The 15,611-nt window shown below is 43.0% G+C and overlaps 5 non-coding genes across 5 annotated transcripts; all 5 read right to left on the bottom strand.

The window, feature by feature from the left end:
* Positions 1 to 1,260: 1,260 nt before the first annotated feature.
* LOC130313169 (U2 spliceosomal RNA) lies at positions 1,261 to 1,455 on the bottom strand. The gene has a single exon (XR_008861177.1). It is a non-coding gene; the product is annotated as a U2 spliceosomal RNA (small nuclear RNA).
* Positions 1,456 to 8,329: 6,874 nt separating this feature from the next.
* Positions 8,330 to 8,520, bottom strand: LOC130313093 (U2 spliceosomal RNA). The gene has a single exon (XR_008861114.1). It is a non-coding gene; the product is annotated as a U2 spliceosomal RNA (small nuclear RNA).
* Positions 8,521 to 10,620: 2,100 nt separating this feature from the next.
* Positions 10,621 to 10,811, bottom strand: LOC130313092 (U2 spliceosomal RNA). The gene has a single exon (XR_008861113.1). It is a non-coding gene; the product is annotated as a U2 spliceosomal RNA (small nuclear RNA).
* A 2,100-nt stretch (positions 10,812 to 12,911) lies between these two features.
* On the bottom strand, positions 12,912 to 13,102 carry LOC130313091 (U2 spliceosomal RNA). The gene has a single exon (XR_008861112.1). It is a non-coding gene; the product is annotated as a U2 spliceosomal RNA (small nuclear RNA).
* Positions 13,103 to 15,212: 2,110 nt separating this feature from the next.
* Positions 15,213 to 15,403, bottom strand: LOC130313090 (U2 spliceosomal RNA). Its single transcript, XR_008861111.1, has one exon. It is a non-coding gene; the product is annotated as a U2 spliceosomal RNA (small nuclear RNA).
* Positions 15,404 to 15,611: the final 208 nt, after the last annotated feature.

Raw genomic sequence — 15,611 nt, 5'->3', positions numbered from 1 at the left:
AATACGTTTATATATATGTGTGTGTGTGCGCATATATATATATATATATATATATATATATATATATATATATATATATATTTCTCCGCCGAAATCACTTTTAAACCCATTTCCACCTTTTTTTCCCTTCTCTTCCTCTTACTTTTTTTTCACGTTTTTTTACGTTTTTCTCCTTTTCGCCTCTTTTCTGGGCGTATTATTCTTCTTTTTCTTCTTTTTTTTCGTCTAATGCATACCCCATCAGTGCAGCAATGCTTATTCAATACCGCCAGCAGATGGAGACACTGGGGGATAATTTTCTAAGGATTTATACTGATTTTTCCTGTCTGAATTTGTCGCACAGAAAGTTGCAGGCCAAATATGTGTGACATTTCTGCGACTTTAGCTTCTAGAGCATTTTTACAACATTATACATAGGTGCTGAATACATAAAAAGCGACTGTTCAGCGACAGACAAGTCGCATCGGCTGAAAGTAGGCCAGAATGTCAGTCCATGTTGGAGCAGGTTTAGATACAGTCTAAAGCATAGATCTCAAAGTCTGTGCACAGAATTTAGCAAGGGCCTCGCACCTTCTGATGCATCAGGTAGGTGCACAATAGCATAGCCTAACCCTCTGTACTTTGGTCTATATTGATGCGGGACATAGACAGCCAGCTGATGACCAATCCATTAGTGCAATGGATGGCTGGAAGCATTTGTCTTTGCCTTTGCAATACCACAGAAGCAATGCATGGTCAATGTACAGCAATGACACACCTGTGTGAACAGCCAGGAGACCCCCCCCCCCCCCCCCCCCATGTTATGTTACATAGTTACATAGTTAGTACGGTCGAAAAAAGACATATGTCCATCACGTTCAACCAGGGAATTAAGGGGTAGGGGTGTGGCGCGATATTGGGGAAGGGATGAGATTTTATATTTCTTCATAAGCATTAATCTTATTTTGTCAATTAGGAACATTCAGCACCCACCCGCTATCAAGGCAGCTGCCTATCATGTCATGCCCTACCTGCACAGGTGTGCTGGCTACTCAAATGATCCAATTAAGGAGGCCATTTAGTCAGCAGCAGCAGAAGTCCTGTGCCTGGACGCTCCAACAGGGGCCAGACACAAGCAGAAGCAGAAGCAGCAGAAGCAGCAGCAGCACCACCTTTTGTTTTTTGGCTGCAGCAGCAGCAAGGCCCACAGGGCTGGCTAGCTGGCTAGCCAGCAAGCAGGTAGCAATGAAAGTAGGAATCTTTCTTTTTAACCCTGTAAGGGGGTGGTGCACTGTACCCGAAGATACTGCCATATCGGGTCAATGCATAGGGCGACGGAAGCAAGCTTCGAAATCGGCCCCCGTTCTCAAAAATCCATTTAATATATGGTCCCCAGATAGGGGACGTATCAGATATTAAACTGATAAGAACAGATTTTTTTTTTTTTTTTTTTTACATTTTTATTGAAAAAACTCAAAAACTTAAATACATCACAAAAAATGTTTACAATACATCAAATACTGTTTTCCATAAATGTAAATTCCACATAGCTAATGCTTTTTTCTGCCCATATCTCTTTTTATCAATTAAATAGTACAAGTAAACTTCACTGTATATCATCTTCAAACATTCTTTTTCACAAATAAAATCTCTTTTGAAGACAAGGATATTACGAACTTTCCATAATACATTTTTTGTACAGTTGATAAAAATCCACAAAATTCTCTCTTTTTCTTTCGTAACTCCATCACTTTTGCCATATAAAACAACTTCATGATTTAAAACTTTTAGACCTGTTAGGAATTTCAATAAAGAACCAATTAGTCTAAAAACCTTTTGTGCAAAATAACAATTCCAGAAAAGGTGCAAAACAGTTTCATCTATATTGCAATTATCCCGGGGACAGACACATACAGCATTTAGACCTCTTCTATATTGGAAAAATCTTACCGGAAGACACTCATGGATAATCATCCATGCTAAATCCTTGTGCTCATTAAAAAGATATGGCTCGTTTACCTTTTTCCATATTTGTACACACCTATTATAAGAAAAATTAGAGACCATACATATTTCTTCTTGCAAATTTAACTGTACTTCTATCTTACGAGCATCCCTCAAGGTTAACAAGTCAAAGTCTTTAAGGTTATACATACGTATAATTTTTTCTAAGATGGCATAATGTTTAGGCGGAGTTAAAAGTACAGGAGAAGATAATGATAAAAACACCCATTCTCTTTTTCTAAAAATATGTCCCGCAGAGTACTTTAAAAAACAGGACCATACACTTTTCATAAAAAGTCCCCTAAAACACCAACTAAAAAACCTTAAGTATAAAAATTTTCTAATACAGGGAACCTGTTTTCCTCCATTTTTTTGTGACTTATACATAGTATCTCTTTTTAATTTTTCTGCTTTAGAACTCCATAGAAACTCAAAGAGAATCCTCTGAAGTTGCCTAGACATAAGTTCATTAGGAGGATAAATCATATTTAAATAGAGCATAATGGGTATTAGCATAGCCTTAATCACCAAAATTTTACCTTCTAAGGATAATTTCCTAAGGGACCAAAAGTCTACCTTTTTCTTTACCTTTTCTTTTACCATTAGCCAACTTTCCTCACCATTGTTATTTTTATCAAAGATGACTCCAAGGATTTTTATTTTTTCTGACTGTAATTGTAGGTTTGGTATTTGCACGTTTTCCCATTTACCTATATAAAAACAGTCACATTTAGATAAATTAAGTTTAAAAGCAGAAGCTTTACAAAAGAAATCAGTAACATCAACAACTCTTTGTAAAGAGAAGGCACTTTCACAAAAAACATTAATATCATCCATATAGCCACACACTTTAAGGGTGGCACTATTACCTCCAGGAACTGGCACTCCTTTTATTATTTTATCATTCCTTATTAAGTTTAACAGAGGTTCTATTGCACATATAAACAGTATAGGAGACAGAGGGCAGCCTTGCTTTACCCCTGATGATAAATTAATAAAATCTGTAAGGAAACCATTTATTAAAATCCTGCTAAAAGAACCTTTATATAAGAGAGCAATTTGCTTAATAAATATGTTAGGAAAACCCATGCGTTGTAAAACCATCCATAAAAAACAATGTGATACTCTATCGAACGCTTTATGAAAATCTAGAGATAGAATGGCTAGATTTTGATTCCGCTCTTGCTGATACCATATGACGTCCCTAATAGCATTTAAAGGTTCAGCTACACTCCTTCCTGGGACACCACATACCTGATCCACATGGATGACCTTGTACAAAAACGGCTTCATTCTGTTAACAAAAATTTTTGACATAATCTTATAATCAACATTAAGAAGCGTAATTGGTCTCCAATTTTCTAAGCTGTTCCTATCCCCCTTTTTGGGGATCAGAGACACTATACCACTCCTCCAAGATAAAGGTAGAACATCAGAATTAAAAGCCTCCTTAAAAATATTAAGCAAATCATCTTTAAAAATTTCCCAAAAGGTTTTATAAAACTCTACAGGAAGTCCATCAGAACCTGGTGTTTTACCTGTGGATAAACTTTTAGCAGCAATTTCTAATTCTTGGCATCTTACTTCTGTGCAAAGTGCATCTTGGTCCTCCTTACTTAAACCACAATCTAAAGTGCTTAGGAGAAAATTAGCAGCAGATATATCAATGGGCTTCTCATTAAATAGATCTTGATAAAAAGATTTAGCTTTGGATAATATTCCTACATTAGTAGTTTCATCCTCAATGTTAATTATTAACTTTTTTGTTTCCATTACCTTTTTAAAAAAGAATCTTGTACACTTTTCATCCTTCTCTTTACATTCAACTTTGGAGTTAAAAATTATTTCTTTCCCTTTGTTAGTTATAGCCTTCTGAATATCACTTTTAACACTTAAAATCAGATCGTCTACATATACACCCAGCTCTTTGAGTTGATAATAGGTTTGTAGTTTTGTGTTAAGATCTCTATACCATTTCAATTTCTCTTTTGTTTTTTTAACACCCATCTTAATAAAATACTCTTTAAATTTTACCTTGCAGAATTCCCACCATGCTAAAAGAGAATTAAAATTAGTCCTTGAGTTCTGCAATTTTTTAAAAAGATAGATAAAATTACATTTAATTTCTTCATCTTCAAGCAAAGAGACATTCAGACGCCAGACTCCTTTGGCTCTGCAAACCCCATCAAACTTACATGTAGCAGATAAAATCTTATGATCTGAAAAAAAGGTAGAAGTCAATTGCATATTCCCATAAAATGCAAATCCAGAAGCAAAAATATAATCAATCCTTGACATATAAAGGCTATTCCCCCAGGTATACCCAGGGTCATTAGGGAAAGAGGTTCTCCACAAATCTTTTAAATTAAAATCAACTATAAAATCCTTTAGTTGTTTTTCAGTCTTATCTTTCCTTTGTTCAGATCCTCCAGCCCGCTCCTCTCCTGCCATTATACAATTAAAATCACCAGCGATGATAAGCGGGGATGAACCCGGTAAATAAAACTGAATTTTCTCTAATAAATCAGATCTTTCATCCTTATCTGGAGAGGCATATACATTTAAAAGTCTCATATTCATGTCATTATAAATAATATGAACGAGCAGGGCTCTACCGGGTACAATGTCTGTGAAGGAGGTAACTTTATACTCACTGCTCTTGAACAGTATGCCAACACCAGTCACTTTCCTCTCATTATCCCCTGACCACACAGACGGGCCAAGAGTCCATTCAGATCTCAAAGATGAATAATTGATATCATAATCAATGGCACATTCCTGTAAAAATAAAATGTCTGTAGGCAAAGAAGACAAGAAAGAAAATAAAGCAGCCCTCCTCTCTGGGCTCTTCAAACTCCTCACATTGAAGGAGGAGATATTAACACTTGGTAGCTCCTGGGTCATTCATTATCCTCAGACAAAGAACCCCAATCTGTAGGTGGTGACACAAATTCCTCAATATTAACAGGGTCGGATGCTGTTATAACCTTTTGGCAGACAATCTCCACGTTCCCCTCGTCCGCACTAACTCGACCACTCCTTTTGATGTTAAGGCCCTTTTCCTCTTTCCGGTCTCTGCTTTTCCTCTTTCGCCGTTCTTCTACATCCATCTCCTCTGTATCCCTTCTGGGCGGTCCAGGACCCTCAACTTCCATGAGAGGAGAACCCCTCACTTCTGTCTCAGGTCCCACGACCTTCCCCGGGGACACAATGCTTTTGGAGACATGAGCCACAGCAGGTATCACAGGAATTCCGGTAGCAGAAGACTCAGGCATCACTTTCAGGGTGTGGGTCTTAGGCACAGGCACAGCATCCATGGAGCTCTTCCTCATCGAGGGACCAGCCGACGTAGCCACAATATTGGCCCAGGAGCGTTGAGGACAATCCTTAAAAGCGTGTCCTTTCTGCTTACACACATTACACAGAATCTCATTTTGACAGTCAAAAGTGGTGTGGCCTTTTTGGCCACATCTTTTGCAAATAACCACTTCCTCTTTGCAAGATTCTTGTGTATGACCATATTCATGGCATTTCCTGCAATAATACGGCATCCCAGGGTAGAATAAATAGCCACGTTTACGCCCAATTAAAAAATTTGCAGGTGGGCGACACAGACCTCCAATTCCTCTCACATCTTCTCTGAACTTAACAGCAAACTTATGCTTTCCAGTCCAAAAGTCCATTGCATTCATTATTTTATGAGAGTATTTGACTTCCGCACAATATTGGTTTAAAAATAAGACAATGTCTCTTATATCCACGTATGGATCGTGCATAGTAACCACCAGTGGAACATCGCCATTAGAATATAGAGCAATGAAAACAAGTCCTTTCATATCCTCCTCATTGGCAAGCTCCCGAACTTTCTCAAACATATGGTCACATGCAGATGCGGAAGTCAAGGTAAGAATGAAAAGTCCTTTACCTGGGTCTTTTAGGCAAAACACATCTTCTCTCTGAATGTGCAATAAATCCAGCATAATTCTCTTGACAAAAAATTCCAAAGTCATCTTCTCCTTTTTCTCCTCATCCACTTCAATACGGAAGGTGTTCTTAATCCGAGTTTCAGTATGCGCAGCAAACCTAAGGGTCGCCATGGGGGATCGCCTTCCCGTTCTTTGTAAGTCCTCCTCCTATAGCAGCATGAGGCTTAAGACGGCTAAAAAACCGCCGATGCCTCAAGGCCGAAGGTTCGACGAACTCAGAGCCCCTTGACAAGATACAAGATCTTAGCCAAAAGGCCGAGAAGCGATAACCGTGAAAGGGGCGGGCCCAACAAGGTCCCCTTCATGGGCACTATCACTGCTTGCTGTCAGGGAGGCTGCCAGACAATTTTCCATGCACACTCTGGGCTGGGGGGCAGTCAACCACCAGTACACACAGCAGAACCTAAACCCATACCATTATTGCTAAGCAGCAAGACAGGGGCCCATTGCACTCCCACGGGGCCTTTTTAAATGCAATCCATAACCCGGATTTGCCAGGAACCCTTCTTACTCCTCCTACTTGCATGTGACACTGGGCTTAGGATCTGCATAGGAAACACACACACAAGCACACACCTACCTTTGTTGCCTGCAGATGCCTCCTTGGCTGTCCCCAAACGGTATCAAACCAACACCCACGGGAAGCTGTAAGCATAGAGGACATGCCTGCACCCCATTGGACTTACCTGTGTGGGTTAAATCCGGGTTATTTGACAACCTATGGCGGTGATGGTTCTGCTCAGGCAGAGCAGTGCTGATGCTCCTCATAAAGCTGTCGCTGCTGTGAAGGTTCTAGGTGACATCACAAATCCCTTTGGTTACATACACAACAAAGCTGGGTTGTTGTTGTTTACACTCTGCAAGGCCTGTGGAAGTGAGTGACATCATAGCACTGTAGTTCTGAGGGTTCAAGATGGATGCAACAATCTCCTGTTGCTTCTATGAAGGCCGTAATAGACGACATCACCAAACAGCTCCATAGTCACATACACAGCAAAGGAGAGATGTTGTTTACACCTAGTGATGTCAGTGGTATTGAGTGACATCACAGCACAGTGCTAAGGCTCCTGGGCCTGGACACAGCAGCGGCTGCAATATCTCAACGGAGAATACGTTTATATCTATGTGTGTGTGTGCGCATATATATATATATATATATATATATATATATATATATATATATATTTCTCCGCCGAAATCACTTTTAAACCCATTTCCACCTTTTTTTCCCTTCTCTTCCTCTTACTTTTTTTTCACGTTTTTTTACGTTTTTCTCCTTTTCGCCTCTTTTCTGGGCGTATTATTCTTCTTTTTCTTCTTTTTTTTCGTCTAATGCATACCCCATCAGTGCAGCAATGCTTATTCAATACCGCCAGCAGATGGAGACACTGGGGGATAATTTTCTAAGGATTTATACTGATTTTTCCTGTCTGAATTTGTCGCACAGAAAGTTGCAGGCCAAATATGTGTGACATTTCTGCGACTTTAGCTTCTAGAGCATTTTTACAACATTATACATAGGTGCTGAATACATAAAAAGCGACTGTTCAGCGACAGACAAGTCGCATCGGCTGAAAGTAGGCCAGAATGTCAGTCCATGTTGGAGCAGGTTTAGATACAGTCTAAAGCATAGATCTCAAAGTCTGTGCACAGAATTTAGCAAGGGCCTCGCACCTTCTGATGCATCAGGTAGGTGCACAATAGCATAGCCTAACCCTCTGTACTTTGGTCTATATTGATGCGGGACATAGACAGCCAGCTGATGACCAATCCATTAGTGCAATGGATGGCTGGAAGCATTTGTCTTTGCCTTTGCAATACCACAGAAGCAATGCATGGTCAATGTACAGCAATGACACACCTGTGTGAACAGCCAGGAGACCCCCCCCCCCCCCCCATGTTATGTTACATAGTTACATAGTTAGTACGGTCGAAAAAAGACATATGTCCATCACGTTCAACCAGGGAATTAAGGGGTAGGGGTGTGGCGCGATATTGGGGAAGGGATGAGATTTTATATTTCTTCATAAGCATTAATCTTATTTTGTCAATTAGGAACATTCAGCACCCACCCGCTATCAAGGCAGCTGCCTATCATGTCATGCCCTACCTGCACAGGTGTGCTGGCTACTCAAATGATCCAATTAAGGAGGCCATTTAGTCAGCAGCAGCAGAAGTCCTGTGCCTGGACGCTCCAACAGGGGCCAGACACAAGCAGAAGCAGAAGCAGCAGAAGCAGCAGCAGCACCACCTTTTGTTTTTTGGCTGCAGCAGCAGCAAGGCCCACAGGGCTGGCTAGCTGGCTAGCCAGCAAGCAGGTAGCAATGAAAGTAGGAATCTTTCTTTTTAACCCTGTAAGGGGGTGGTGCACTGTACCCGAAGATACTGCCATATCGGGTCAATGCATAGGGCGACGGAAGCAAGCTTCGAAATCGGCCCCCGTTCTCAAAAATCCATTTAATATATGGTCCCCAGATAGGGGACGTATCAGATATTAAACTGATAAGAACAGATACTACACTTGATCTTAGCCAAAAGGCCGAGAAGCGATAACCGTGAAAGGGGCGGGCCCAACAAGGTCCCCTTCATGGGCACTATCACTGCTTGCTGTCAGGGAGGCTGCCAGACAATTTTCCATGCACACTCTGGGCTGGGGGGCAGTCAACCACCAGTACACACAGCAGAACCTAAACCCATACCATTATTGCTAAGCAGCAAGACAGGGGCCCATTGCACTCCCACGGGGCCTTTTTAAATGCAATCCATAACCCGGATTTGCCAGGAACCCTTCTTACTCCTCCTACTTGCATGTGACACTGGGCTTAGGATCTGCATAGGAAACACACACACAAGCACACACCTACCTTTGTTGCCTGCAGATGCCTCCTTGGCTGTCCCCAAACGGTATCAAACCAACACCCACGGGAAGCTGTAAGCATAGAGGACATGCCTGCACCCCATTGGACTTACCTGTGTGGGTTAAATCCGGGTTATTTGACAACCTATGGCGGTGATGGTTCTGCTCAGGCAGAGCAGTGCTGATGCTCCTCATAAAGCTGTCGCTGCTGTGAAGGTTCTAGGTGACATCACAAATCCCTTTGGTTACATACACAACAAAGCTGGGTTGTTGTTGTTTACACTCTGCAAGGCCTGTGGAAGTGAGTGACATCATAGCACTGTAGTTCTGAGGGTTCAAGATGGATGCAACAATCTCCTGTTGCTTCTATGAAGGCCGTAATAGACGACATCACCAAACAGCTCCATAGTCACATACACAGCAAAGGAGAGATGTTGTTTACACCTAGTGATGTCAGTGGTATTGAGTGACATCACAGCACAGTGCTAAGGCTCCTGGGCCTGGACACAGCAGCGGCTGCAATATCTCAACGGAGAATACGTTTATATCTATGTGTGTGTGTGCGCATATATATATATATATATATATATATATATATATATATATATATATATATTTCTCCGCCGAAATCACTTTTAAACCCATTTCCACCTTTTTTTCCCTTCTCTTCCTCTTACTTTTTTTTCACGTTTTTTTACGTTTTTCTCCTTTTCGCCTCTTTTCTGGGCGTATTATTCTTCTTTTTCTTCTTTTTTTTCGTCTAATGCATACCCCATCAGTGCAGCAATGCTTATTCAATACCGCCAGCAGATGGAGACACTGGGGGATAATTTTCTAAGGATTTATACTGATTTTTCCTGTCTGAATTTGTCGCACAGAAAGTTGCAGGCCAAATATGTGTGACATTTCTGCGACTTTAGCTTCTAGAGCATTTTTACAACATTATACATAGGTGCTGAATACATAAAAAGCGACTGTTCAGCGACAGACAAGTCGCATCGGCTGAAAGTAGGCCAGAATGTCAGTCCATGTTGGAGCAGGTTTAGATACAGTCTAAAGCATAGATCTCAAAGTCTGTGCACAGAATTTAGCAAGGGCCTCGCACCTTCTGATGCATCAGGTAGGTGCACAATAGCATAGCCTAACCCTCTGTACTTTGGTCTATATTGATGCGGGACATAGACAGCCAGCTGATGACCAATCCATTAGTGCAATGGATGGCTGGAAGCATTTGTCTTTGCCTTTGCAATACCACAGAAGCAATGCATGGTCAATGTACAGCAATGACACACCTGTGTGAACAGCCAGGAGACCCCCCCCCCCCCCCCCCCATGTTATGTTACATAGTTACATAGTTAGTACGGTCGAAAAAAGACATATGTCCATCACGTTCAACCAGGGAATTAAGGGGTAGGGGTGTGGCGCGATATTGGGGAAGGGATGAGATTTTATATTTCTTCATAAGCATTAATCTTATTTTGTCAATTAGGAACATTCAGCACCCACCCGCTATCAAGGCAGCTGCCTATCATGTCATGCCCTACCTGCACAGGTGTGCTGGCTACTCAAATGATCCAATTAAGGAGGCCATTTAGTCAGCAGCAGCAGAAGTCCTGTGCCTGGACGCTCCAACAGGGGCCAGACACAAGCAGAAGCAGAAGCAGCAGAAGCAGCAGCAGCACCACCTTTTGTTTTTTGGCTGCAGCAGCAGCAAGGCCCACAGGGCTGGCTAGCTGGCTAGCCAGCAAGCAGGTAGCAATGAAAGTAGGAATCTTTCTTTTTAACCCTGTAAGGGGGTGGTGCACTGTACCCGAAGATACTGCCATATCGGGTCAATGCATAGGGCGACGGAAGCAAGCTTCGAAATCGGCCCCCGTTCTCAAAAATCCATTTAATATATGGTCCCCAGATAGGGGACGTATCAGATATTAAACTGATAAGAACAGATACTACACTTGATCTTAGCCAAAAGGCCGAGAAGCGATAACCGTGAAAGGGGCGGGCCCAACAAGGTCCCCTTCATGGGCACTATCACTGCTTGCTGTCAGGGAGGCTGCCAGACAATTTTCCATGCACACTCTGGGCTGGGGGGCAGTCAACCACCAGTACACACAGCAGAACCTAAACCCATACCATTATTGCTAAGCAGCAAGACAGGGGCCCATTGCACTCCCACGGGGCCTTTTTAAATGCAATCCATAACCCGGATTTGCCAGGAACCCTTCTTACTCCTCCTACTTGCATGTGACACTGGGCTTAGGATCTGCATAGGAAACACACACACAAGCACACACCTACCTTTGTTGCCTGCAGATGCCTCCTTGGCTGTCCCCAAACGGTATCAAACCAACACCCACGGGAAGCTGTAAGCATAGAGGACATGCCTGCACCCCATTGGACTTACCTGTGTGGGTTAAATCCGGGTTATTTGACAACCTATGGCGGTGATGGTTCTGCTCAGGCAGAGCAGTGCTGATGCTCCTCATAAAGCTGTCGCTGCTGTGAAGGTTCTAGGTGACATCACAAATCCCTTTGGTTACATACACAACAAAGCTGGGTTGTTGTTGTTTACACTCTGCAAGGCCTGTGGAAGTGAGTGACATCATAGCACTGTAGTTCTGAGGGTTCAAGATGGATGCAACAATCTCCTGTTGCTTCTATGAAGGCCGTAATAGACGACATCACCAAACAGCTCCATAGTCACATACACAGCAAAGGAGAGATGTTGTTTACACCTAGTGATGTCAGTGGTATTGAGTGACATCACAGCACAGTGCTAAGGCTCCTGGGCCTGGACACAGCAGCGGCTGCAATATCTCAACGGAGAATACGTTTATATCTATGTGTGTGTGTGCGCATATATATATATATATATATATATATATATATATATATATATATATATATATTTCTCCGCCGAAATCACTTTTAAACCCATTTCCACCTTTTTTTCCCTTCTCTTCCTCTTACTTTTTTTTCACGTTTTTTTACGTTTTTCTCCTTTTCGCCTCTTTTCTGGGCGTATTATTCTTCTTTTTCTTCTTTTTTTTCGTCTAATGCATACCCCATCAGTGCAGCAATGCTTATTCAATACCGCCAGCAGATGGAGACACTGGGGGATAATTTTCTAAGGATTTATACTGATTTTTCCTGTCTGAATTTGTCGCACAGAAAGTTGCAGGCCAAATATGTGTGACATTTCTGCGACTTTAGCTTCTAGAGCATTTTTACAACATTATACATAGGTGCTGAATACATAAAAAGCGACTGTTCAGCGACAGACAAGTCGCATCGGCTGAAAGTAGGCCAGAATGTCAGTCCATGTTGGAGCAGGTTTAGATACAGTCTAAAGCATAGATCTCAAAGTCTGTGCACAGAATTTAGCAAGGGCCTCGCACCTTCTGATGCATCAGGTAGGTGCACAATAGCATAGCCTAACCCTCTGTACTTTGGTCTATATTGATGCGGGACATAGACAGCCAGCTGATGACCAATCCATTAGTGCAATGGATGGCTGGAAGCATTTGTCTTTGCCTTTGCAATACCACAGAAGCAATGCATGGTCAATGTACAGCAATGACACACCTGTGTGAACAGCCAGGAGACCCCCCCCCCCCCCCCCATGTTATGTTACATAGTTACATAGTTAGTACGGTCGAAAAAAGACATATGTCCATCACGTTCAACCAGGGAATTAAGGGGTAGGGGTGTGGCGCGATATTGGGGAAGGGATGAGATTTTATATTTCTTCATAAGCATTAATCTTATTTTGTCAATTAGGAACATTCAGCACCCACCCGCTATCAAGGCAGCTGCCTATCATGTCATGCCCTACCTGCACAGGTGTGCTGGCTACTCAAATGATCCAATTAAGGAGGCCATTTAGTCAGCAGCAGCAGAAGTCCTGTGCCTGGACGCTCCAACAGGGGCCAGACACAAGCAGAAGCAGAAGCAGCAGAAGCAGCAGCAGCACCACCTTTTGTTTTTTGGCTGCAGCAGCAGCAAGGCCCACAGGGCTGGCTAGCTGGCTAGCCAGCAAGCAGGTAGCAATGAAAGTAGGAATCTTTCTTTTTAACCCTGTAAGGGGGTGGTGCACTGTACCCGAAGATACTGCCATATCGGGTCAATGCATAGGGCGACGGAAGCAAGCTTCGAAATCGGCCCCCGTTCTCAAAAATCCATTTAATATATGGTCCCCAGATAGGGGACGTATCAGATATTAAACTGATAAGAACAGATACTACACTTGATCTTAGCCAAAAGGCCGAGAAGCGATAACCGTGAAAGGGGCGGGCCCAACAAGGTCCCCTTCATGGGCACTATCACTGCTTGCTGTCAGGGAGGCTGCCAGACAATTTTCCATGCACACTCTGGGCTGGGGGGCAGTCAACCACCAGTACACACAGCAGAACCTAAACCCATACCATTATTGCTAAGCAGCAAGACAGGGGCCCATTGCACTCCCACGGGGCCTTTTTAAATGCAATCCATAACCCGGATTTGCCAGGAACCCTTCTTACTCCTCCTACTTGCATGTGACACTGGGCTTAGGATCTGCATAGGAAACACACACACAAGCACACACCTACCTTTGTTGCCTGCAGATGCCTCCTTGGCTGTCCCCAAACGGTATCAAACCAACACCCACGGGAAGCTGTAAGCATAGAGGACATGCCTGCACCCCATTGGACTTACCTGTGTGGGTTAAATCCGGGTTATTTGACAACCTATGGCGGTGATGGTTCTGCTCAGGCAGAGCAGTGCTGATGCTCCTCATAAAGCTGTCGCTGCTGTGAAGGTTCTAGGTGACATCACAAATCCCTTTGGTTACATACACAACAAAGCTGGGTTGTTGTTGTTTACACTCTGCAAGGCCTGTGGAAGTGAGTGACATCATAGCACTGTAGTTCTGAGGGTTCAAGATGGATGCAACAATCTCCTGTTGCTTCTATGAAGGCCGTAATAGACGACATCACCAAACAGCTCCATAGTCACATACACAGCAAAGGAGAGATGTTGTTTACACCTAGTGATGTCAGTGGTATTGAGTGACATCACAGCACAGTGCTAAGGCTCCTGGGCCTGGACACAGCAGCGGCTGCAATATCTCAACGGAGAATACGTTTATATCTATGTGTGTGTGTGCGCATATATATATATATATATATATATATATATATATATATATATATATATATATATATATTTCTCCGCCGAAATCACTTTTAAACCCATTTCCACCTTTTTTTCCCTTCTCTTCCTCTTACTTTTTTTTCACGTTTTTTTACGTTTTTCTCCTTTTCGCCTCTTTTCTGGGCGTATTATTCTTCTTTTTCTTCTTTTTTTTCGTCTAATGCATACCCCATCAGTGCAGCAATGCTTATTCAATACCGCCAGCAGATGGAGACACTGGGGGATAATTTTCTAAGGATTTATACTGATTTTTCCTGTCTGAATTTGTCGCACAGAAAGTTGCAGGCCAAATATGTGTGACATTTCTGCGACTTTAGCTTCTAGAGCATTTTTACAACATTATACATAGGTGCTGAATACATAAAAAGCGACTGTTCAGCGACAGACAAGTCGCATCGGCTGAAAGTAGGCCAGAATGTCAGTCCATGTTGGAGCAGGTTTAGATACAGTCTAAAGCATAGATCTCAAAGTCTGTGCACAGAATTTAGCAAGGGCCTCGCACCTTCTGATGCATCAGGTAGGTGCACAATAGCATAGCCTAACCCTCTGTACTTTGGTCTATATTGATGCGGGACATAGACAGCCAGCTGATGACCAATCCATTAGTGCAATGGATGGCTGGAAGCATTTGTCTTTGCCTTTGCAATACCACAGAAGCAATGCATGGTCAATGTACAGCAATGACACACCTGTGTGAACAGCCAGGAGACCCCCCCCCCCCCCCCCCCCCATGTTATGTTACATAGTTACATAGTTAGTACGGTCGAAAAAAGACATATGTCCATCACGTTCAACCAGGGAATTAAGGGGTAGGGGTGTGGCGCGATATTGGGGAAGGGATGAGATTTTATATTTCTTCATAAGCATTAATCTTATTTTGTCAATTAGGAACATTCAGCACCCACCCGCTATCAAGGCAGCTGCCTATCATGTCATGCCCTACCTGCACAGGTGTGCTGGCTACTCAAATGATCCAATTAAGGAGGCCATTTAGTCAGCAGCAGCAGAAGTCCTGTGCCTGGACGCTCCAACAGGGGCCAGACACAAGCAGAAGCAGAAGCAGCAGAAGCAGCAGCAGCACCACCTTTTGTTTTTTGGCTGCAGCAGCAGCAAGGCCCACAGGGCTGGCTAGCTGGCTAGCCAGCAAGCAGGTAGCAATGAAAGTAGGAATCTTTCTTTTTAACCCTGTAAGGGGGTGGTGCACTGTACCCGAAGATACTGCCATATCGGGTCAATGCATAGGGCGACGGAAGCAAGCTTCGAAATCGGCCCCCGTTCTCAAAAATCCATTTAATATATGGTCCCCAGATAGGGGACGTATCAGATATTAAACTGATAAGAACAGATACTACACTTGATCTTAGCCAAAAGGCCGAGAAGCGATAACCGTGAAAGGGGCGGGCCCAACAAGTTCCCCTTCATGGGCACTATCACTGCTTGCTGTCAGGGAGGCTGCCAGACAATTTTCCATGCACACTCTGGGCTGGGGGGCAGTCAACCACCAGTACACACAGCAGAACCTAAACCCATACCATTATTGCTAAGCAGCAAGACAGGGGCCCATTGCACTCCCACGGGGCCTTTTTAAATGC

The sequence above is a fragment of the Hyla sarda genome, unplaced genomic scaffold (assembly GCF_029499605.1).
Source record: "Hyla sarda isolate aHylSar1 unplaced genomic scaffold, aHylSar1.hap1 scaffold_175, whole genome shotgun sequence".
Lineage (NCBI taxonomy): Eukaryota > Metazoa > Chordata > Amphibia > Anura > Hylidae > Hyla > Hyla sarda.
This window is presented reverse-complemented; position numbering and strand designations above follow the sequence as displayed.